The following is a 25,445-nucleotide window of genomic DNA, read 5'->3' as shown; positions in this document are numbered from 1 at the left end:
TAACATATTACAATATTCATTATGTGTGTACACTATTTGGGGTTACTATATATATATATATATATATATATATATATATATATATATATATATATATATATATATATATATATATATTTATATATATATATATATATTTATATATGCCTAAATATCTCTTTGTGTGATGCATTATCACAAAGTGTAAAATTGCGAAGTCTCTATTTTCATCAAACCTATTGAATGGGCGGGGGGGGGGGGGGGGGGGGGGGGGGGGGGGGGGGGGGGGCGGCGGCGAAGTGGCCGAGTGGTTACGGCTTTGCATTGTGGCCCAGAAAATTCCGGATTCGATCGCCGCTTCAAGCACTTTCGTATTTTTTCTTGGGCAAGATTATTAACCCCCATTTTGCTTACTTCGTTTGATGAATTATCTATATTCCTTCGTGGAATGCCTAGGCGACGATATCTTATGGTGTCGTGGCGGAAGAGCATTTAAAAGAAAATTGAATTGAATGGGGCAGGCCTACTTTTGTGCATTTTCTTTTTTGGCCGAGTGGTTACGGCATTGCATTGTGGCCCGGAAAATTCCGGATTCGAGCGCCGCTTCAAGCACTTTCGTATTTTTTCTTGGGCAAGATTATTAACCCCCTTTTTGCTTACTTCGTTTGATGAATTATCTATATTCCTTCGTGCCTAGGCGACGATATCATATGGTGTCGGGGCGGGAGGGCATTAAAAAAAAAATTGAATTGAATGGGGCAGCCCTATTTTTTTGCATTTTCTTTTATGCTTTGTCTGGTACTGTTTCAGACATACTTCTTAAGGTCTCTATGAATTGAACGGAACGCCTCTAGAATTTAAAGGCATTTAGCCGTATATTAGATCAATAATTTGCATTTTATTTCTTTTCAATGTATATTTAGTATAGTTATCAGTTATGAAATGGAGCAGTGTGAATAAAGTGAAGGGTTGATTAAGTGATCGGTATACGCTGCATCTACCAGCTGAATATGAATTAATTAGTTACAGCTTGACCATGAAGACAACCAGGTGGCCCCCTGGGACCTGCTGACTGGACAACTCAAGCGATCAGGACCATTTACTGGAGCATTAGGCTAACAGGACCAATAATTCTACGAGTATAATTGAAGGCTGGTTTTCCAAAACTCGTCAAGTCAATTTTTCTACTTTTTGAGATTTTCTATCCATGGGATTAATTGAAACGTAAACTTTATTTTAAGTATCAAATGGCACAAACATTTCCCCTAGATTTGTGTTAATTAGAAGTTTAAAGATGATAAAATAGCAAACCAAATGAGAAATTTTAGGGGAAATAATCTTGAACCTAGGATTTCAAGGAATTATTCAAGACAGATTCTAGGAAGTCCCAGGTTTGAGAGTTTTGTTGGGGTTTTTTTATGGCAAAATAAGAATCGTTCTCATCGACTAATCGACCGAATATTTGAAGAACGAGTTTTCTAGCAAAAAAAAAAAGAAAAAAAAAGTATGTTTTTTTTTGGTTTGTTTTTGTTTTGTTTTTTGTTTTTTAATTCAGAGTAAGGCAGTTGTAGGAACAGATTTGAATAACTTTCTTACTCTCTCATTGATTGATTGAATGAGAAACTGGTTTTTATAACCCCTAGAAAATGAGAAATAAAAATATAATACTGAAGTTCTAATATCTAAATAATCAGATTTCATAAATATTCTTAAAAATATTTTCTTTTTTTTTTTTTTAGAAAAGTGAAATAAAATAAAACACAAAGAAAAGTTTGTGCCGCAGGGTTTTGATAACGGTTTTGATTGTGTCAACAGAGGTAAATCTAGTTTGAAATCCAAGTTCACTGAACCAAGCAATGTTAGAATTTGAAGGAAAACAATGCTCTCTTATGACGTCATCTGGAATACGGAGTCGATACTGCCTTGGTCTGGAAAAACACGTAGTCCTTCATAGCCATTAGGCCCATGGAGCCGGAGTTTATCCCGGTTTCTATAGCATGAAACAATAGGAATTGCTTACTATCCTTTAGATAAGCCGCTAGTCTATCGCAAATTACTTTCCGCCAGATCTAACAGACCCAGCTACCCATTCACAGCTGGGTGGACAGGGGGATTAGACCAAAAAAAAAATCGACTGCACCCGGATCGATCTCGGTCCTTTTACGTGTGAAGCGATTGCTCAACCAACTGAGCTATCGGGACCCCCTATTCCGGATAACACGTACTTTAAATTTTGGTAGAAAAACTCCTTCAAAAATCGATCGATTAAAATGACCCTTATTTTGGTTTTAAAAAAACAAACCCCAACAAACAACAAACAAACAAACGAAGAAAAAAAAAAACATCTCGGGAAGATTTGACTATGAAAGTGAACGTATTTAAACTCAATAATTTGCCAGCCATACGGTAGCTTTAGCATGAAACACAGAGACAATTATAAAAGCAGCCTAGCTCTAATCTCTTCCCTGGTTTGGATTTGAACCCGCGAGTGTATTAGTTCTGATGTAAACTTTTATTTTATAATCAATGACATCGATCATGTTTGCATCGACTTCAAAGAAAACTACAAATCAGCAAAATCGCATGAACCTTTTTAACACCTAAACTCCTTTGTTCGTTAGGCACAATGAAAACAACATTAAAAAGGTATTGTGGGGGCGGTGGGGGAAGGGCTGGTGGTGAGAACAAAGAGGAATGAGATCGGATCGTAGTGAAGTAAAATGTAATATTAGCCTTATCCGCATTCAAATATTTTGTTTTCTGAAGTAAATATTCAATGTTGAATTAAATTCAGGGCGTCAGTATTTACCACTACACCATATTTATGTTGTCATTTAAGATTTATTTACAAAGTAGACTAAGAAACAGTTAAACTAAGGGGGGAAAGGGGTGGATTTTCTAAGATATTAATATTTCTTTCTCTGGTGCAGTTTACCGCTGACTCAAGGAATAATCTTACACTGTAATGCTGGTAAAAGTTCCTAGCACTTATTTCACTTAATGATTTTACTATTATTCAAAAGATTGTTTGTGATAAGATTACGTAGAGCAGAGCTACATGACTTGATAATTTTGAAATCTCCATCAGAGTTCAGATTTCTATACCTAATTATAATCAATTTAATCAACTTGACCGTGACATCACTCGTCCATCCATCCCTCCATCTACGCAACAATCCTTCTTTCGTTCACTTCTTCAATCTATCCATCCACCCATACATCCATTCACCCGTCCTCCCATCTAACTATCCATCTATTTATCTCTCTATCTATCCATCTACCTATCTATCTATCTATCTATCTATCTATCTATCTATCTTCCTATATATTTATTTATTTATTTACATGCTTTATGATTAGAGCCTTGTAGATAGAAATCATCAATGTACACACTAGACAAAAAACCTCTTTGTCTCAAAAAACCTAACACTGGTTTTAAAATTTTGGTAAACAGTCTTGGGCTATCTCGAAACCCCTGAGGCAAAACCATATATTTATAAACTTGACCATCAAACATAAATTTTAAGTATTTTGTAAAATCGGGGTGCATTGGAATGCTATGAAAAGCATTGGATATATCAATACATGCCATGTAGCAATTTTGTTGCATGAGATTAAGGCACGTAGTTAGTCCCTCCATCTTGAAGTGAGTAAATTTAACAAAATTTTTATTCAAGCATTTGAGATTAAGAATGGGTCTGTATTTGTTGTTATTCGATCTTTTCTCTCTTAAGAAAATATTATTCATGTAATCTCCCTCTTCAACAGTGCTTTCCTCAATTACTTCTTGTTTCAATAATTCTCCAATTATAGCCCTTAATGCTATGGTTTCCTGTGCATTAAATTTCAATTGATGGGGAATTTTATTTTGAATTGGTGGAGAAATGAATTGGATTTTACAGCCTTTGACACATTGTAAAATTATTTTGTCTTCTGTGATTTTTTCCCAATTATGAATAAAATGCCTTGTTCGACCACCTAAAGCTAAATCGTTTCCTTCACTTACATTTAATATGGTTTGTAGCGACGACCCTGTTGTCGAGTTTTGTTGCTGAAGTTCTGGTATTTGTTGTTGTTGTTTTTGTAATGTTTTCCCCTGTTGTTGTACACAGGGTTTTTCCCGTCTAAAAAAGATAACCTTTTCTTTAAAAAGAACGGCTTGTTTTGATGTCTTTGGTATGGTTTGACACGATTGACTCTTTGAGAAACCTTCAGGGTTTCCGAGACATCTTTGACTTTTTCTGTCAATTGTTTTCCAAAAAAGAGAGTCCTCGCACGGGTACTGCTCAGAACACAATGACGAGAATTCCAATTTTACTTCAGATTTAAAATTCTGTCGTCTATGTAAATCCAGGCTGTGTGACCCGTCTGCTAACAACGCCACGGAATCTGCACAGGAATTAGTGATGGAGTCTATATCCTGTTGACAAACTGACTCTATATTTATTTTGGTCAGTTTTTCGAAACACATCGTCATGGCGCATAAACTTTTCATGAGTGTTGTTTGTATTTTTTGAATACTCGAGTCAGTTTGTCTCGTCTCTTTTTGAACCATCTTAAAAATTTCTGGATTACAAGTAAGAGTCTCCATTCTGCCACAATTTGTCGGTTTTATATATTTTTGAAATAGTTGGTCCCTATCCGATATTTGCATTCCGTTGCACAGGATATTATTAATTCCCTTTGCTAGGTCCTCGTTAATTAGAGGCCCTTCAATTTCCTTTGTACCTGATACGTCTTTAAAATAGGAGATCGATGAAGACGTTTGTGTTTCTGACACTTCGTCTTCTTGTCCATCATTAACATTGTTAATTATTTGGTAATCATTCAGCGTGTCACATTCTGTCATCTCCTTATCGTATGCATTTTTTAACTCAGTGACAACCGGAATGATCGCCATGAGTTTATTCAGTTGTTGTTTAATTTCTGAAAGTTCGCCGTCGCCACCATTATCTGATTTTTTACTTCTCTTTACTTTGGAAGGCTCGCCCTTCTTCCTACCTTCAGTCTTACTCGACACATCACTCCTATTTTCACCGTCATCACTGTTATTTTTGGTTTCATTTAGTGCGGGGCGGTCCTTGGCAAGCTTAAGTACCACGGTCCTACGGTCCTTGGGAAATGAAGACCGCAAGGACCGGTCCTAGGACCGGTCCTTTTCGACATTGAACATTCCTGAGAGACTATTGGAAATTCGAACCGGTTTGACCTTTGAGACCATGGGATCGTTCATTCTTGAACCGTTAAAGACCGCTACACGATGAAAACCGTGGTCTACAGGAGTAAAACACACGGAGTAGTCACACTCATTTCAAATTGTAACCTAATTAGAGAAGAGGGGTGATGCCTTCTTTATTTGCTCACCGTACTTCATTGTTACTTCGATAATTTAATAAAATTTGAAATTTATCCCCATTAACGGAGATAATGGCATCGCCCAAGGCGTTGATCGAGTTGTTCGTGGCGTTGATACACACACGCAACTCCTACCCCCCCCCCCCCCCACACACACACATTAGAGGGCAGCGAGCATTGAAGAGTAAGAGAGAGACGTGAAGTTATAATAAGAGGGGTGGATGAGGTAATAAGAGGGGTCGATGGTGACTTTTCGCCAGATCTAACAAACTCAGCTACCCATTCGTTGCTGAGTAGACAGGGATTCAGAAAAAAATCGACTGCACCCGGGATCGATCTCTGGCCCTTTGCGTATAAAGAGAGTGCTCTATCAACTGAGCTATCGGGGTCCCCAAATATTCTATTGGACTTTTTTAAAATTCAGACGTTATAACTGGGTTTTTTGGAAGGAAGAAACTAATGAAACTCATATTATTTGATTAGTAAAAACACCAACGAAATTTTAATATTATTGTATTATTTTAAATGACAACACTGCGATAGAAAGGAGTGGTGACAAGAGATGGACAAAAGAAAACAAAAAATCGGATTTGCTACTTGCTAGGTTCGACACACACACACACACACACACACACACACACACACACAAACACACACACATCTTTAGTAGTCACATAAATTTCAAACAATAACCCATTAGAGAAGAGGGGTCATGCCTTCACCATAGATCATTGTCATTGCGATCATTATGGTGTAGTAAATTTTGAAATTTACCCCGTATAATGGAATCGTCCAAGGCGTGCGCCTCCTGTTCCCCCCATCTCACACACGAAAGGGCGGTTTGCGGAGTGGAGGTTGGTGGTCGTCTGCCTGTATGGTCGTCTGTGTCGTTTAGTGTATGGCAAAGGGGGGTGGGTGCGATTAATTAAGTGGGATGGGTGGTGATTGGTGGAAGATAGGCAACCGAAGCAACGAATCGCTGGGCCGGGTTGCCAGTTTGGCATTTTAAATGCCAGATTCCAAAAATCTGGCATTTTTGAAAACCGTTTGGCATTAGAAAAATCATTTGGCATTTGGCATTTTCATTTGGCATTTTCTTTTCTTGTATATTATACTTCAAATGACACCTTTTCTTAATTATTTCTAAACGCGTAAAAACAAACATCTTCACATTTCTTTTTCATTCTTAAAATCCAACCGTGGTGTAGTGGTTTAACACTCCACTTAGTAGTCAGTAGGTAAATAATTACCCCAACAGGAAATTTAGTATAATTCAAAAAAACAAAAAAAAAAACAAAAAAAAATAATAAAAGAAAAAGAAAAGAAAACACGCAAGCCACCAGGATATGATAGTAAATTGTCTATCAAAAGTGAGTAGTTTTCTTAGTGGGGGTGGGAGTCAACAGACTTTGGCATCTTTTTGAGTGTTTTGGCATTTTTTGAGTCTTCCCCTGGCATTTTGTTGAAAAATAATCTGGCAACCCTGCGCTGGGGAAGTAGTAGGCTATGGCGCGAGACCGTAGGACCGTGGTCCTTGCAAGGACCGCCCCGCACTAGTTGAAAGGTGATAAGAAGTGAGGACCGCCGCCGATCTTCCCCTATGGGACCGGTCTTCGGTTCACAGCTAAAAGACCGTCGGACCGCGGTCTAGACCGGTCTTCAGCGCGGCACTAGTTTCATTGTTATTGTTACACGCCGTCCTGTTAAGGAATTGGGTCACTGGGGCGTCCGACGCCATTGTCTTAATTAATAAGTGCAAGCGCGAAATCACGCACGATAAAATGAAATCGATGACAATCCACTTAATATCTTAATAATTGAAGGACAAAATCATAATCCACGAATCATCACATGATAATTTAAGCACAAAATAATATATTTTCAATAACTATTGCATCAATATAAGTAGGTAATTAATTTTAAATCCAAGAGAATTAAAAACACAATGATTGCTTTGCAAGGTTCACTTTTTAAGTGGTTGCGCATGTGCAGGGACGCTTTCTCTCTCGGGCAAGGCCATATGAATATTCATTGGGTCTATAAAATTATTTATTTATTTATTTGTTTATTCTATCTATCTATTTATTTATTCTATCTATCCATCTATTTATTTATTCCATCCAACGATCTAACTACCGATCTATCTACCAATCTATCTTCCTTCTGGGCGCTTGCGTATAATATGTGTATGTGGATATTTCGTGCATCTATCTCAGACACAAGCTCTCTACACGTTCTATTTTTCCTATGTGTGAAAAAGGCGCATGTGCGAGCGCGTGTACGTGTTTAAACCATAATTTAGTTTATTCCCTCCGTGGTTTAAACAGACCACTGCCCACTGGCTACTTGTACTGGCACCTGCCTCCATCTCCAAGGTCTCTTGACTTCAAATCTGATAACAATTTGGACTGGGGATATTAATGCCATCACGCCCCCCCCCCCCCCCCCCCCCCCCCCCCCCCCCCAACCTTGAACATCTCATCCAAGCCAAAAATAACACTTTTCATTCTAGCAGACCTGCCTAGTACTACGAAACATTCGTAGAAATACGAATTTTTGGCTACAGCTACAGATCTGCATTGGTCTCTTTGACTCAATAAATCTTGTTGAGAAGGAAAATCTAGCTTCTTAGAACATATATTCAGGACTTTGGAGCATTTTTGGACCATGCTGAGGACAATCTATGAATTTCTAAAATTATTGAAAGTGATTTTTTATTCTTTTTTTCCCCTTGGAAACTACGAATTTTTGAAATGTCAACTAGGCAGCTGCTCTGTTCTAGTGAAATCCCGTTATAGTTATAGCGTTGTCCATGTCTGGGACCAGTGCATAATCGACTGTATGTATAAGGCGATTTTGGTATAACGGGATAATGATATCTATAACGAATTGACGGAATTTTAGAGCTAACTTAACATTAGAGCGGTGAAAAATCGTGATTTTAAAAAGCATCGCCTGCTTGTCACTGTGTAAGAGCTAGAGGGTTTTAAAATCAAAATAAGATTTACGAATGCAATTAACTCTCTCCTTACCATCCTTTTTCAGAATTTTACCCAAAATTTCACACCCAACTAACACAAAAATAGATTTTTTATCACTCAAACACAATAGCAGTAAGTTCTTGCCATACATAATTTCTTTAACAAAACATGCTCTACAACACATTGTTCATTTTCTTTAAATTCTATGTGCAAAAGAAATTTGAATAAGAAAAATGTTGATTGTATCGTAACGAATGTGACGATTTTCCTTTAGTTGGTAAGGGGAGGGTTAAAACGACCAATAAGTTATTATGAGTGCGTAACAGAATGACATACATTAAAAAAAAAATAATGGCTAAAATGGCCAATTCCTCAATAGGAAACAATTTTGTGACGTCACAATACTGGTTCCAATTTCATTGGAAGTGTGAAATTAGTCCTCCGAAGGATTGAATACGTTGTGCAAATGATCTTGTGGTTTCAAAGTCATGACATCTTATTTTCTAGCCTAAATAAACGTTGGTCGTCAATAAACATCATCCATCCTCGCTCTTTTACGATCCGTAATCGTAAGAATCTGCCTATACATCCTGCTACTAAATCAGTTATTTCATATTGTGATTCAATGAGTAACCTATTTATTGTTAGGCCTCCGAGGGCTAGTTACACATTTCCAATGAGTTTGGAACCGGAAGAGAGGAAGGTGTGACGTCACCACTTTTGCCTCTCAATAGGATTCAATAGTCTGATGTCACGTCCCCCAACAACCAGCAGCTTGGTTCTAAACAATACACTAATCGGTAGGCTACTTTTTATTCTTCATTCTGGCTAGAACTTTTTCACATGTCATGTGATCAGAATGTATAAAAGTCGAAACAGGACCAGATTTATAATGTTTTTCTCTTCTGGATACACTTTTATGCTCGTCGGAGAAGTATTTCATAAGGGCGTCCGCCATTGTTCCGATAGTTTAGAACCAGTCACTAATTTACTATGCGTCATTAAGAGGGAAGTGACGTCACGACTATTGAAGCCTATTACAAGTACCAGTTGGCCGCGTCACTCAGTACACCACTATGGCGACATGCCACCTCTGTCGAAATTCAGAATCTATTATTATCCTCTACCATCCACTGTCCTTGTGGAATCTTGGGAATGTGTAAGTATGTTTTGAAGGAAAATATGGGATGATAAACGATAAACGTGTCCCCTAACTGTAGGTGGCCTACTTGAGATAGAAAGTTAGGTTTGGTTAATTAACATCAGTAAATGTGCCGAATGTCGTAAAATGACTGATATTTTTCCGGGGAAAAAAGTTTTTGGTATTTGTAACTTTCGATTGACTGAAAATTTGCCCAAAATAATGTGGAACCCTTAATAGGCTTCAACAGTCGTGACGTCACTTCCCTCTTAGTGACGCATAGTAACTTAGTAACTGGTTCTAAACTATCGGGACAATGGCGGATGCCCTTATGAAATACCTCTCCGACGAGCGTAAACGTGTATCCAGAGGTGAAAAACATTATAAATCTGATCATGTGTTTTACTTTTATACATTCTGATTACATGACATGTGAAAACGTTCTCGCTAGAATGAAGAATAAAAAGTACCGATTTTCTTTGTTTAGAACCAAGCTGCTCATTGCTGGGCGGACGTGACATCAGTCTATTGTGACAACGAAATCTTTCCAATGGATAAAAGGGGTCACTCTTTTGTACGACATTCAGCACATTCACTGACTGATGTGTGGTTAACTAAACATTACTGTTTCAATCTTCTTCAATCGATGTATGAATGACGAACTGGGACGTACGAATAGGCAAATTTTTAAACATGTTTTTAATCTGAAATGTATTACGTTCTTTATTCTTGTGTGAAAAATTATAGGGGGCGTAACAATACTGTAGTATCAAAACTAGAAGACTTAAATGGGTATCTCTCTTATTGGGCATAAAATAATAATAATAATAATATAATAATAATAATAATAATAATAATAATAATAATAATAATAATAATAATAATAATGATAATAATAATAAATAATAATAATAATAATAATAATAATAATAATAATAATAATAATAATAATAATAATAATAATAATAATAATATAATAATGATGATGATGATGATGATGAAGATGATGATGATGATGATGATGATGATGATGATGATGATGATGATGATGATGATGATGATGATGATGATGATGATAGATGATGAAAGATGATATAATAATAATAATAATAATAATAATAATAATAATAATAATAATAATAATAATAATAATAATAATAATAATAATAATAATAATAATAATAAAAGAAGAAGAAGAAGAAGAAGAAGAAGAAGAAGAAGAAGAAGAAGAAGAAGAAGAAGAAGAAGAAGAAGAAGAAGAAGAAGAAGAAGAAGAAGAAATATAATAATAAATTCCCTTTATTCTTCCCTTAGGGGAAATTTATATTTAGGGCAGTGTTATGCTTTGACCACCAACCACCACGACCAACCACCGCCAAAAAAAAGATATCCACATGCTGAGTTTCTGATTTTCTAATGTAAAAATACATTCGATAGACATTCACAAACATTAAACCTACTCAAACATCGTTTTCAGTGGGAGTGAAAAACAAAATTGATAATGTAAAGTCAGCACATAATATTATCCAGACCTGCCTACTGCTATGAAAAATTCGTAGAATTACGAATTTTTGGCCCCATCTACAGAACGTCATAGACGTTTTTGATTCAATAAATCTTGTTGAAAAGGAAAGTTTGGTAGCTTAGAAACTGTATTGAGGAATATTTGGAGCACTTGTGATCATTCTGGGGGCAAATAGTTGATTAGTAATGATAATTATTGTGATCTTTTCATTTTTTCCCCTTAGAAACTACGAATTTTTGACACTTCAAGTTGGCAGCTCTGTACCCAAAATGATTTCGATAATATTAGTGCTGTGTAGGGGAGGGGGAGGGGGTTGGGGGGAATCTACATACACCTTATATAGACCAAAGAAGGAGACGGAAAATCCAAGATATCAAATAGAAGGAAAAGGAAAATCTCTTATCAGTGATCAAACAAATAAATTCCTTTGAATTGTTTGTTTACATAACTGACTGTACTGTAAAACGCTGCGTTAACAGGAAAAGTAAAAGGCAAAATCAAATATGGCGATGACTGGGGACTAATATTACGATCTACACAAGGGAGTGTCTGAATAAAGATGTTTTAAAATTTAATTTAAATCTCTTTGCATCAGTTACTCTATTGATTTAATATTAAACGTCGAATTTTACATGATCCGGATCAGAATACCGCCATGTTCTGGTTTAATAAAAAAAAAAAAAACAAAAAAAAACAAAAGACCAACGCATGATAACAAGGTTGGCCTCACAGACTACTAGGATCCTGTGAAAGCTGTGGTTGGCCTTACAGCTCATCCTTCAAATATCGAATAAATTTTTTTAAAACATTGATGCCCATCAATGTTTTTGTTTATTCGTCTTAACAAAGCTACTATCACATTATCTCATTCGTCTCTAATGTTTCATCCATCATGTTTTGTTGATAAAAGGGAAACCTGAAACGTCCATTTTATCTGCTTTCGTATATTAAATTGAAGCTTACATTCAATTTCACATTGTCATCTAAAAATCTATAATAAAATACATAAATAAAATTCCCTTTATTCATCCCATAGGGGAAGTTTGTCTCTCAGGTCAATACCAAGGGAAGACTGGAATGGCCCAGGCGTTACCGCAGATGACTTGCTCAAGGCCACACAGCGCAGCGGCGGGTGATCGAACTCGGTACCTTTCGAGTACGAAGCACAGACCGTTCCGCTGAGCCACACTGCCCCATAATTTTGGAATACTATAGCACTGACTATATAAATAAGCACACGGACGAGAAGCCCTATATAATTTATGATGGTGCTAGGTCTAATGTCGGAATACTGTGCTTAATTATCCACCAGTTTGATAATAATTCTACAGCACAGTATCAGTAATAGACAGACACGCCATGCCAGTCAAGCTTGTATTGTAGTATAGATAGTTCGAAGTTAACGTCACTCGGGTCTTTGTTATTGTTTTTTTTTATTTTTTATTTTTTTGCCATCCGCGTTTATGATTAATTCTCACTAAACTGTATTAACCAGACTATAAACGATCATGACTACACACAGTTTTGTGTGTTGGACTGTTATACTTCCGGATTACAAATTGTGAGCTTCTTAACCAAGCGCATACTATCTATATGTGACTGAATCCTCTCACAACGGTATTAGATCAGGGTGAATTCAGCAGCTTGCTGAAAATAGAATTTTAAGCTTTATGTACAATCGTTAAGTCGACATAAATGCCTTGATTGAAAAGAGAGTACGTTTTTTTTTTCTTAAAATGAATTCAACTCAAATTTCCCAATTTTGATTAGACTATTTTGACTTTTCAAACTCATGTTTCTTCTTCTAGCAGGCCTGCCTACTAAAAATTGGAAAAATGTGTAGTTTGAGGGGAGGAAAACATAACAGACATTATAACGATCTTTAAAATGTGTCCTCAATACGTTCAAACAATGCTTTAAATTCCTTAATATGACTAGCTCCGGCAACAGTACTTATTAATTATATGTCATATTGAATAAAAAACCATTATCTAATTTTTTTCGTTAGAAACAAAAAAATCGTAATATTACGAAATTTTCGTAGTAGTAGGCAGGTCTGCTTCTGTTCTTTCCGACTAATTGCCAGATTGACGTAGTGGTCACATTTTATTATAATTGACACTGGCTGTGTGTAATAAAAGTAATATTACGGGAGTTGACTGTATGCGGATCGTCAATTGTGTACGTGCTTCTATCATTTACCACGTTCTGTTCTGTCGTACAAACAACCACATTTTCCCCCCTCTCCTTTGGCCAGAAAACTTCTAGTGAATAAATTGATTATTCTAAATTACCATGAACGTGTTGATGGATTGAATAAACCCCGAAAAGACAAATTGTCTTTAAACCCAAGACTTCTTAGATATTTGTATACAAATTGTAGGTCATCTTGACCCATAGTACAGTCGTACTCTGGAAAATACCATATTTAAAAATTTGGCCAGAAAACTCGATCGATTTAAATGACCCTAATCTTGGCAAAAACTCTCAAACCTGGGACTTCGCGAAGAGACAGGTTTGAGAGTTGGTTTTTTTTTTTTACCAAGATGAGGGTCATTTAAATCGATCGATATTTGAAGGACGAGTTTCCTGGCCAAATTTTTAAATATGGGATTTTCCAGAGTACGGCAGAGTAATTATTGTGAAATAAAAGTTTTCTGACCAAAATATAAATATCTAAAATGAAAGATTCTACTTAATAAATTAATTGATAGATTTAAATAATTCTGAACGAGTTGATGGATCAGATTGACACCGAAGGGGAAAATAATTTTTAAACCTGAGACTTCTTGACCATTTGTATACGAACGTATAATTTATTAATAATTATGAAGTAAAAGTTTTCTGGCCAAAATCGAAAATAAACAAATCCCGAAAAATATAGTGTGCCGTGTTGTGTCAGTGTATGTGTCAGGGATAAAATTGTGTTGAGTCAGCCGATGAAGGCAAGAACTGTGACGGGTGACACGTTTATTTTAGATTTTATAGATGGGTAGGTAGGTATGTATGTGATTGTTACGTTGACAGCCTGAGCGGTGCGGGTGCTTCGTTGGGAGACAAATGTCAAGCGATGGTAAGCGCGGTTAGTGACCGTAATGGTGACAATGGTCGTAAATATGTACATTCGACGTATAGTTGTGAAATAACGCACTCTATATACATAAGACCCAAGTTGACTCAGGTGTGAATGGGTATACTACTTGAAGCGTTGTTGGATGCTGAATAAAAGAATGAAGTACAAGGTCGCAGCATTGAAATGAATGATCACAAACTGGACATCGAGATGTGGCAAAATCCTTTTAAAATGTGCAAAGCTTCACTGTAATATCCAGGCATTGCTTGTATCAAAATAATATTGTAACATGAAAATATTGATGCTTGACATTGACAACTCCATTCTAACAAAATGTTGTAATAAAAAACAAAATTAATTCATTTCCTTTATTCATCCCAAAGGTGAAATTGTCTGTAGGGTCTATTCCAAAATATGACTGAAATAACCAAGGCGTCAGCCGCAGAGCAGCACCGCAAAGTGAGCTCGGGCGAAGTGACTTGCTCAAGGCCGCACAACGAGGCAGGTAGTGGAACTCGGTACCTTTTGAGTACGAAGCAAAGACCGTACCGCTGAGCCACGCTGCCCCATAAATGAATACATGATTACAAACAGGACGACAAGTTTTTGACACAGACATTTTGAAAATAAATAGATAATGCTGTAGAAAGTTTGAGTGTGTAGATTTCACACATTGCTGAATCAAAACATTGCAATAACTTATCACAAATCAGAGACCAACTCTTTTGGCAAGCATGTACTTGAGCTTTTTTATATATAGCGCAATATCCACTAAAGGTGCGCAAAGCGCTTTACAAGGGGTCCCTGACCAACAGCAACATCTAACATGTAGAACGAGACATGACGCCTGCAAGGCGATATTACATATTTTTTTCCGACCGAGACAATGCTGTTAACGGTTAGGTTACTCATTTTACACCTGAATACGATGAGAGAATGTGAGTAAAGAACATTTTCCAATAATTCAACAATGCGCCGAGCGAGGTTCGAACCCAGGACCTTCAGATACGAAAGCGAGTGTCATACCACTAGACCACATAGCGCACGACTACAATAACTAGAGGTGCCTAAATGAGCCATTAAGACGGAGAGAAAGACACATTGAGAAAGTGTAACACATATATAAGGGAACAACACTTGAAGAAGGCCAAAGGCCGAAACGTCCTTTGTTTTTGTTTTTGTGTTCTTCTCTTATTTATGAGTCACATTTACTCACTTTATCTTTCTCTCCATACGTACTACAAGCAAAATGCAAACAAATAATATAAAGAACACCCAGTTACCCAATTAATTATGATACCCGTACAGAAGGAACCAGTATATTTATTACGTTTTAATACAAAAAGACTTTAATAGAGAAAACAAAACAAAACCCAGAAAAAAAAAACAAAAAAAAAACAAAACAAAAAAAAACAACAAAAAACAAAAAAAAACAAAACAGAATTCATTGCACAATTCGATGCATAAAATGTTAATCTATTCTTTTGTCAGACAGGATTATACTGATTCATCATTGTATATCATTATCATTGGGATATCATATCGTATCGTATCACCTATTCTGCTGTAGGTACTCTGTAAAAACCCATATTTGAAAATTTGGCCAGAAAACTCGTCCTTCAAATATCGATCGATTTAAATGACCCTCATCTTGGCAAAAACTCTCAAACCTGGGACTTCGCGAAGCACGCTTTTCACAAAGCAGTGATTGGTTATCTGGGTCTCATATATATGACAGAAAGAACATTGCGATAGACAAGAATCCTATCCACATGATAGCAAAGCAATTGATGAGATTAATTCGTTTAAGGCTATAGAAACCGAGATAAACTCTGGCTCCATGAATCTTCCGGCTATGAAAGACTATTATTTTTCTTTTCAGTAGCAGGAATTGAGTAAAACCAAATCAATATTCATCAGGGGTACCCGACAAGTTCTGCTGACTGCACATTTAAATAATATCATTCATTTATTCATAATTACACAATAAATGTAAACAAAAGCGCCTCACCAATTTTCCTTCCCTGCGTTCGCCTACCTAATAGTAGGTCAACTGCCATTGTTTCCTTCAGTATTGGTACAAACGAGGTACAATGACCCCCCCCCCCCCCCACACACACAAACATACACAATGACATACCCACAAATACCCACACATTCATTACATTCATTAAATCTTGGTAATACACGAGGCACGACAATCCAGCCCAACCCCACCTCCACCCTCTCCCAACGGCTACATTCCCCCCCCCCCCCCCCCCCCCCCCAATAATACACAAACAAGCACACACACACACACACACACACACACAGACCTCCACACAAACATACACATTGACATACGCACAAATACCCACACAATCACTTACATTAACACAATTACTATATACACAATTTGACCATATCGACATTTTATACACATTCTTCATCCATTATTATTTATATCCAAATGGTATTTCAATATTTACGTTATATATACTATTTTTATTATATTATATTATTATTATATTACTATTATACTATTATATTATTATTATTATTATTATTATTATATTATTATTATTATTATTATTATTATTATTTATATTATTATTATTATTATTATTATTATTATTATATATTATTATTATTATTTTTATTATTATTATTATTATTATTATTATTATTATTATTATTTTATTATTATATTATTATTATTATTATTATTATTATTATTATTATTATTATTATATTATTATTATTATTATTATTATATATTATTATTATTATTATTATTATTATTATTATTATTATATTATTATTATTATTATTATTATCATTATACATTATTATATTATTATAGTATAGAGTAGTAGTATAGTAGTAGTAGTAGTAGTAGTAGTAGTAGAAGAAGAAGAAGTAGTGGTAGTAATAATAATAATAATAATAATAATAATAATAATAATAATAATAATAATAATAATAATAATAATAATAATAATAATAATAATAATAATAATAATAATATATAATAATAATAATAATAATAATAATAATAATAATAATAATAATAATAATAATAATAATAATAATAATAATAATAATTCGCGGTCCCAGGTTTGAGAGTTTTTGCCAAGATGAGGGTCATTTAAATCGATCGATATTTAGGACGAGTCTTCTGCCCACAATTTTAACTCATGTCTTTCCAGAGTACGTCAGTGAACGGATTGAATGTGTTGACAAAAGTTGTACAGAGGTATAGAGTCAGGGCTTTGATATTTTAGACAGTACAGGCCATATTTCCAATTCCTTTTCACATGAATATCTCGCCAAGACTCAATCGCACATGTAAGCACCAACATAATAATATATACATATCGATGGTCGAAGGATCGATATGTACTTACATACGACTCCCCCCCCCCCCCCACTCCACACCCACACCCTCACACACTGTACATATACTTATATATAATCTACAAATATACCTACACATACCCAAATCAGTGAAGAGACATCTGCATGATAATTTACATTTCAAAAAGACAGGGGACACAACATAACTGACACAGGCTATATCACACTTCGGATTTTAAAATAATTTGGCCAGAGAACACATCCTTCTAATTATATTCATCGATCGAAATAACCCTCCTCATCTTGTCAAAAAACTCTCAAACCTGGGAGATCATTTAAGTTTATCAAAGTCCCAGACGTGTTTAAGAGTGTTTGACAAAATGAGGGTCATTTTAATTTAATTGATCGAAAATTTGAAGGACGGGTTTTCTGGACAAAATTTTTAAAAATGTGTTTTCGATCTTCGGCGTGCGATAGAACTGTGTGTGTTGTGTTGTATAACGTGCGTTCAGGTCGAATAGTTATCTGGAGCAGAGCTGCCTAGGACTACGATAAATCCGTAGAAATACGAATTTCCGGCTCTAACTAGATTGACTCAATAAATCTTGTTGAAAAGGAAAGTTTGATGTTTAGAAACTGTATTTCGGACTTTAGAGCATTTTCGGATCTTACAGAAGGCAAATTATTTATTTCTAAAGCTATTTAGCTAAAGACAAAATTAGCAAACTTCAGGTTGCTCAAAATAACGCAACCAGGCTCATTGTACGCAATAACAAAAAATACCCGTCAGCAACTCTTCTTCTCCGTGAGTTAAATTGGCTTCCTGTGGAAAAAAGAGTTGCCTATAAGATTTGTACTGTTGTCTACAAATCCCCGAGCACGAACAGTCCCTCCTATATTAAAGACCTTCTAAAAATATATGTCCCCAAGAGGTCAAGCAATGACCAATAAATCCTTGTCAAACCTAAGCCATTGCGTAAAATAGGTGAACAGTCTTTTCAATTTTCGGCCCCCCATTTTTGGAACTCTCTCCCATCACACGTGAGATGCTCGGATTCGTTGACAACGTTCAAATCTCGCTTAAAGTTTTATCTTTTTACGTCATAATGTTGCAATATTATTTTCATATTTTGTTGTTGTTAAATTGAATTCGTATCACGTTTCCTTCACACTTGTCTCACTGTAATGTAAAGCGCTTAGAGCCTGTGACAACGGGGTAAAGCGCTATATAAATGCCATTTATTATTATTATTATTATTATTATTATTATTATTATTATTATTATTATTATTATTATTATTTAAAGTGACTTTATCTTTTTTTTTCCCCTTGGAAACTACGAATTTTTGACATTTCGAGTTAGCAGCTCTGATTTAGAGTGAGAAAAAGTACCGGCAGGGAGTCAATACAATCCAAGACCATTGACATTAGGAATACGATATTTAGCCAACATCAGCACTTTTATTTACAATCAGCAATAAAAAAAAAACTTCTGAGTTCTAAATCTGATAGTAAAATCAAATAAAAATATTTTTTTAAAAAATAGACAAACAGGTATAAACCTGTATTGGAAATACAACGTAAAAATTAATTTATTCAATCGTGAATTTATCACATCAAGCAAAGAAAGGAGACGCGTTATCAATTTTTACAGAAATAAATAAATTGTGTACAGACAATGAGTGGCATAACTTTAGTGTGATAAACTGTGTAAACACAGCAGCACACGACAAGGTTAAGGAGGAGGAGGAAAACAAAACAAAACAAAAACAGTTAAGATGGAATATTGTGAATAATCAGCAAGGGATCAGTTAAGGATCGAACCGAAGACATTGTGCCTTCTGCACTGACGCGCAAAATGATTTTTAAAAACACTTTTAAGATGAGCTAGATATGTAACTGCCTACTCGAAAATTTATAAAATTCGTATTTTTTTAGGAGATAGAAAATTGCAGTGCCTATAGTTAACTTTAAAAATCAACAATTTACTCGTACAAGAATTATTAAACGCTTCAACATTCTTCAAACTATGTAATGTAGACCAAAATGTTGCTGCTCGAAACTCGAAGAAATAAAAAACAATGTGGAATTGAATGTAAGCTTCAATTTAATTACAAAAACAGATAAATGGACGTGTCGGGTTTTCCCTTTATCAACAAACAGGATGAATGAAACACTACAGATGAATGCGATAATCCGTGACTCACCGGCCAGGCGGAGTTGTCGTACCAGTAAGGTCGCGGGTTCAAAACCCCATCACCGCCGCGAAAATTTTTTAATTCTCTATTGTCTTCTGGCACTTTCCTACTCACTTCATCTCTTGTTGTTATCAACATAAGTACTTGCTCCACTCACTTTTCTGAGTTACATAATAGAATAACATCACATTCCACCATCTCGTCAATACCACCCACAATCGACAAGCACTACCAATATTACAGTTACCATTTAAACTACCGTCGCCACAGAATAATAAATAATACCATCATTATCATTGCAAGACCGACCGCCAAATCCACGACAATTACCGCTAGTCGAGGGATAATGAGATTGGCATTGACTACAACACTGCCAGAGTCTGGACGAAAAAAAAACCCCAACACATTAAAAGAAATTTTGGCCAGAAAACTCACACTTCAAATAATAATGATCGATTAAAATTACCCTCGTATTGTTAAAAAAAAAAATTTTTTTTTAATCGAACCTGGGACTTCCGCGAAGATGACATCATGTTAATCGATCGATATATTAATATTACGAAGGACGAATTATCTGGCCAAAATTTTTAAAATAAGCTTTTCTGCTTTTCTTTTTTTCTCCTCCCGCCCCCCCCCCCACCCCCCCCTCCCCCCCACACACACACAGTATGGCATTATGAAGGCATTAATAATTCTCCTTGCATTCTAACAACACCAATCAAATTATTAGTAGATAGGTCATGAATTACATCATAGACAACATGACTTATAATGAGTTAGACCACCACCACCGACAATTCAACACTTTCTCCACCTCCTCCTCTTCATCCATCTCCTCCTCCTTCTCCACCACCACCATCACCACCATCGCCACCTCCTCCTCCTCCTTATCCACCACCACCATCATCATCACCTCTTTCCTCCTCCTTCTCCTCCACACCACCACAACCACTACCATCTCTTCCTCCTCCTCCTCATCCACCACCTCCTTCTTGCTTTAATTTAACAATTGACTCAAGACTAAGAATTGCTGTCGATGTTGCACATCCATACACTACCATCGGCACCACGACCACCGCAACCACAAACAACAATCAGACGAACAGTTCAACAAACATCTAAACGTGTGTGGCGTGTTTCACGGGGCTCAACATTAGAGTGTCTCGTCATGTAACAAACTCAAGCAATATTAAGCGAGTTCAATGATCGTTTGAGTGACAATGATCGCAAAACTCTGTCCTTGGGTAGTCTGCACACATTAATCAATCATACTCAGGTGTGAATGAGTACCTGGGGTAAAACAATGATGGGTATTTTATGAGCGCATGAGTCATGGATTACTGGACCAGTTGTGTTCCAGTAGGACACGACTCTAGTACAAAAAGGAGTCTTATACTTACAGGTGAGGTCACTAGTACTACACTATGAAGTGGGTTATGTTTTTTTTTTTGTTTATTCATCTTAATAACGCCACTACCACATTATCTCATTCGTCTGTAGTGTTTCATTCATCCTGCCTGTTTTGTTGATAAAGGGGAAACTCGAAACGTCCATTTTATCTGTTTTAGTATATTATTAAATTGAAGCTTTCATTCAATTTCACGTTGTTATCTTTACTATGAAGTGGGAATTTAATCCAATAACGCGTTCTTAGTGAATAGAATGAGTCCAAAGGCATTGTAACGCGATCTAAACATAAGAATGCACACAATAATATCGTGCTTTACAAATTCAAGAATGGCTGATGCGATTTTTTTTCTCGTATTTTTCTGAAAGTAGATATCTAACTTCATCACTGTCCATGACGACTAGCCATTTTTTAATTTATATAAAAAAAGCGTTTTTTAAATTTATTTTATGACATGTTCTAGCGTTGCTCCATTCATTGTTATGTAATGAGAAACATGCTGTGTGCATCTATGATGAAGGAATAATATATTATACATACAGCTCAGCTATTTTATTATTGTCATGTAGGAAACACAGGTGGGTGTTGGCCTTTACGGTCGACTGAAATCACAGAGTTAGAGGTAACAACTCCACACAACACTATACTGCCGTACTCTGGAAAAACACGTATTTAAAAATTTGGCCAGAAAACTCGTCCTTCAAATATCGATCGATTTAAATGACTCTCATCTTGGCAAAAACTCTCAAACCAGGGACTTCGCCGAAGTCCCGGGTTTGAGAGTTTTTGCCAAGATGAGAGTCATTTAAATCGATCGATATTTGAAGGACGAGTTTTCTGGCCAAATTTTTAAATATGTGTTTTTCCAGAGTACGGCAGTTATACTAAGAGTAGTTAATTGTAAAACGGTTTACACGCTATTTATTGCCAATAATTTATTGGTGGAGATTAATAAACGCCCTTCATCTTGTGATGCCATTTTCAGAGGTAGCCTTGAAGTGTGGCGGGCTTTGTGGTCTTTTGGAAGGTCTTACGTTCGAGTCCGCCGCCGCTGTGGCTGGCGCAAAATTGAATCCTTGGAAAATACTTTTCACTCATATTCTCTCATCATGTTTAAGCATAAAATGAATACAGGGCTGGTAACAGCGAAGCCTATGTTGAAAAAAATAATTGTAAAAGCGTCTCGTCTTAAGCGCTAAGTTTTGCCGTTGGCTTGGTTACCCCTGTAAATCGCTTTCAGCACATTTATTGAATATTATTACGCTATGAAAAAAACAAAAAACAAAGACAAACTCAAGTCATCCATATTTTTTAAAAGCAAAATTAAAATCCACTCTCAGGATTTGAACCTAGATATAAGATTGACTGACCACTAAGATTTGCATGCCGAAGGGTAACTTGAATCAAGATATAATTATGCATTCGTAGTGATATTAGTAGTAATAATATATGAAGTACATAACATTAAAAGAGTACATTTATATACACAAGAGTATAAGTATGTATATATAAGTATGTATATGTATAAGTACATAATATTAATATTATGGTACGCATGTGTGTACGAAACGAAAGTATCGAGGTATATCCCAGATACAACCCCGTGTTAGCCATTCGTCCATTCATTCACCCCAAATTACTACACATCTAGGCAATCTGTTCATGACACATGGGGCTACACACTACAATAAACTGCCCTACTCTTGAAAAACACATAATATTTAGAAATTTGGCCAGAAAACTCGTCCTTCAAATATCGATTGATTTAAATGACACTCGTCTTAGCAAAAACTTTCAAACTTGGGGACTTCGCGAAGTGGAGAAGAAAAACAACAAGACGAAAGAAAAGAAGAAAAAAAAAAAGGAAGGAATTCGCGTTCGTGTAGATAATTACGAATCTCCCGATTACGGAACTAAGAGTTTTGCAACTGACCCAAGAAGAATACGGTAAGACTTGAACCGACGTGTACATATTTTCAGGTCTGATCACCTAAATTGTTATGGGCCCATTGTTCAGTGCTGATGGTTCCAAAAACTGAAAAGGGAGGAACATTTCGAATGATTGCCTTTAAGAACCCTTTATTTTATATAGGATTCACCCCCCCTCCCCCCTTACACACACACATTTTTATAGCAATTGAGATGATAAACTATCATTGATACTAACTCTAGCTAACTTCTAGAGAGTGGGAAACTGCTTGTTCCACCACACATCAAATCTCTCACTGCCAGTACATTTGAATGAGGGAAATATAACTTTTTAAAAAAGAGGAAATTCCTCCTCTGACTCAAAAATCGCGGATTTCCGCGGATCCGAGGAAAAACCATCAGCATTGATTGTTGTAGTGGAAATACTCTTCAAACCGAAACAAAATATCGTCGATTACGACAATGTTAAATCAATCAAGCCCATAATTGCGTTAACAGCCAATTACTCATTTTACACCTGAATACGGTGAAAGAAAGTGAGTAACGAGCCTTATCCAAGGACTCAAGTATGCGCCGATCAACGCTCGAACTCAGGCCCTTCCGATCGGATAGCGAGTGTCACACCACAAGAGCACATAGCATGGCAGCACGAGCAGAAGTTGTCTTTAAGAGTATTGATACTACAAAACTATATTTGGTGAAATAAAAGGTGTTCATTTCTAGAATATCACATTCCTAGACAATGGCGTACTAAAAGTGTAGGGCTATGTCCTAGACACATCGTCATATAAATATTATAACTCTAAATTGAGATGATTTCAAGCAATAATTGATTAATAAGGCAGCACGGGCTGTACAGCTGCTGTGATTGTATCTAACTACTTAATTAAGTACTTCAGTCATTTAATAATTTATTGTATAATATTATTTGGACTTGGCGCTCAACCAGCCAGACGAATGGAACTTGTTGGGTTGTTGTTGTTGTTGTTGTTGTTGTTGTTGTTGTTGTTGTTGTTGTTGTTGTTGTTGTTTTTGTTGATGTTGTTATTGTTTTTTACGATGATGAAAATGATGATGACGATGATGATGATAATAATCTTGATGCTATTGTTATCTTTATCGCTGTTGTTGTCAGATGTTGTTGCTAACTGTTTTTTGTTTTTATTTTTATTATTATTGTTGTTCTTAATTTGTTGTTTAAATGTGGTTATTGCTGGTTTTTTTTTGGTTTGATTTTGTTTCATTCTCTGTCTGTTTTTTTTTTTTTTTTTTTTTTTTTGTCTTCATTTTGTGTATCTACATTGAATCATTGCATGTTTGTTTTTGTTTTTAAACTTGATTTGAAGAATCTACCCAAAACGTGCATTGCGCTAAATATGTGTAGGCCCTCTATTTTATTGTACAAATGAAACAAAGACAATAAATCATTATATTCCTAAAATGCACTTTTTCCATGAATTAATTAATCATTTCATACATAATATGTCATTATTTATTTTATATCTAACAATTACAAGGGTATCAACAATACGTCAGTGCTATTGCCGCTACATCAAAACAATTTCAATTCCAATCTAATCATTTTAATCCACTTACAACACAACAAAAACGCTATATTCACAACACACACACACACACAAACACACCCACACACAGATACATACAACACATACAACATACATACACACCCACACAACACAACACACATTATAACACTATACATGATTGGATGACACATAATTAAATACTTAATAATATAAACTAATAAATGGCGGGTCACTTCAAAAAAAAAAAAAAATTGATCAAACATTAGATTCAATTAATTCTACTGTAAATGACGATAGATCTGACTCGGGTACTTTCATCTACGCTGATAAAACCGATAAGCAACACAAAACGTTTTGTGTTGGGGGGGGGGGGGGGGGGGGGGGCATTAGGTATTCATCCATGTCAGAATTTCAACACGCCAATTTATAATGAAACCAGTTAGTCATCCACTGATAAAACGCTTTTTTTTTCATTCTAGTCCTGAGTTAACTTATTTACGGCACTGGTAATAAGTTATATGCACGTGATTATTGGTTTATTTTCTGTTTTATTATGAAATCTATAAATAGCCACATTGCATACAGGGTCAAGGATAAGTTAGAATACAACATTGTGTTATTCAGATTCAGAATGCAGCATAATACCCGTATACCCGCCTGGCAAGTTTCAAATAATCACTGACATGTCAGGAACCAAAACAAAACAAAAAAGAGCTCTAAGGCTGCATTATAAAATAATGTAATAACATGTGACCAACAATTTCAATGTGTACCATGTAAAGACGATCTAATAGCCAAGAAGTTACAGTCAGTAATAGGGTTTTACGAAATACGTGGTTTTAGCAGTTTCACTAACATTACTTACCATGTTCAAAAAACAGGTTTATTCCAGTTGATTTTAATAAAACAACTATCCAGAGTCTTTTTCACCTCGACATAGAACCCGATTGAAACGATAGGTCACTAAATGTCA

The 25,445-nt window shown here is 35.7% G+C and overlaps 1 protein-coding gene across 40 annotated transcripts in view; it reads right to left on the bottom strand.

Annotated features, from left to right (window-relative positions):
• The window catches only part of LOC144967431 (anoctamin-4-like), a 165,623-nt gene that overhangs the window by 88,714 nt on the left and 51,464 nt on the right, over positions 1-25,445 (bottom strand). The gene's annotated exons all lie outside the window — the stretch shown is intronic.

This window comes from Berghia stephanieae, chromosome 3, assembly GCF_034508935.2.
Source record: "Berghia stephanieae isolate SIO BIC M18660-M18661 chromosome 3, UCSD_Bste_1.3, whole genome shotgun sequence".
NCBI lineage: Eukaryota > Metazoa > Mollusca > Gastropoda > Nudibranchia > Aeolidiidae > Berghia > Berghia stephanieae.
This window is presented reverse-complemented; position numbering and strand designations above follow the sequence as displayed.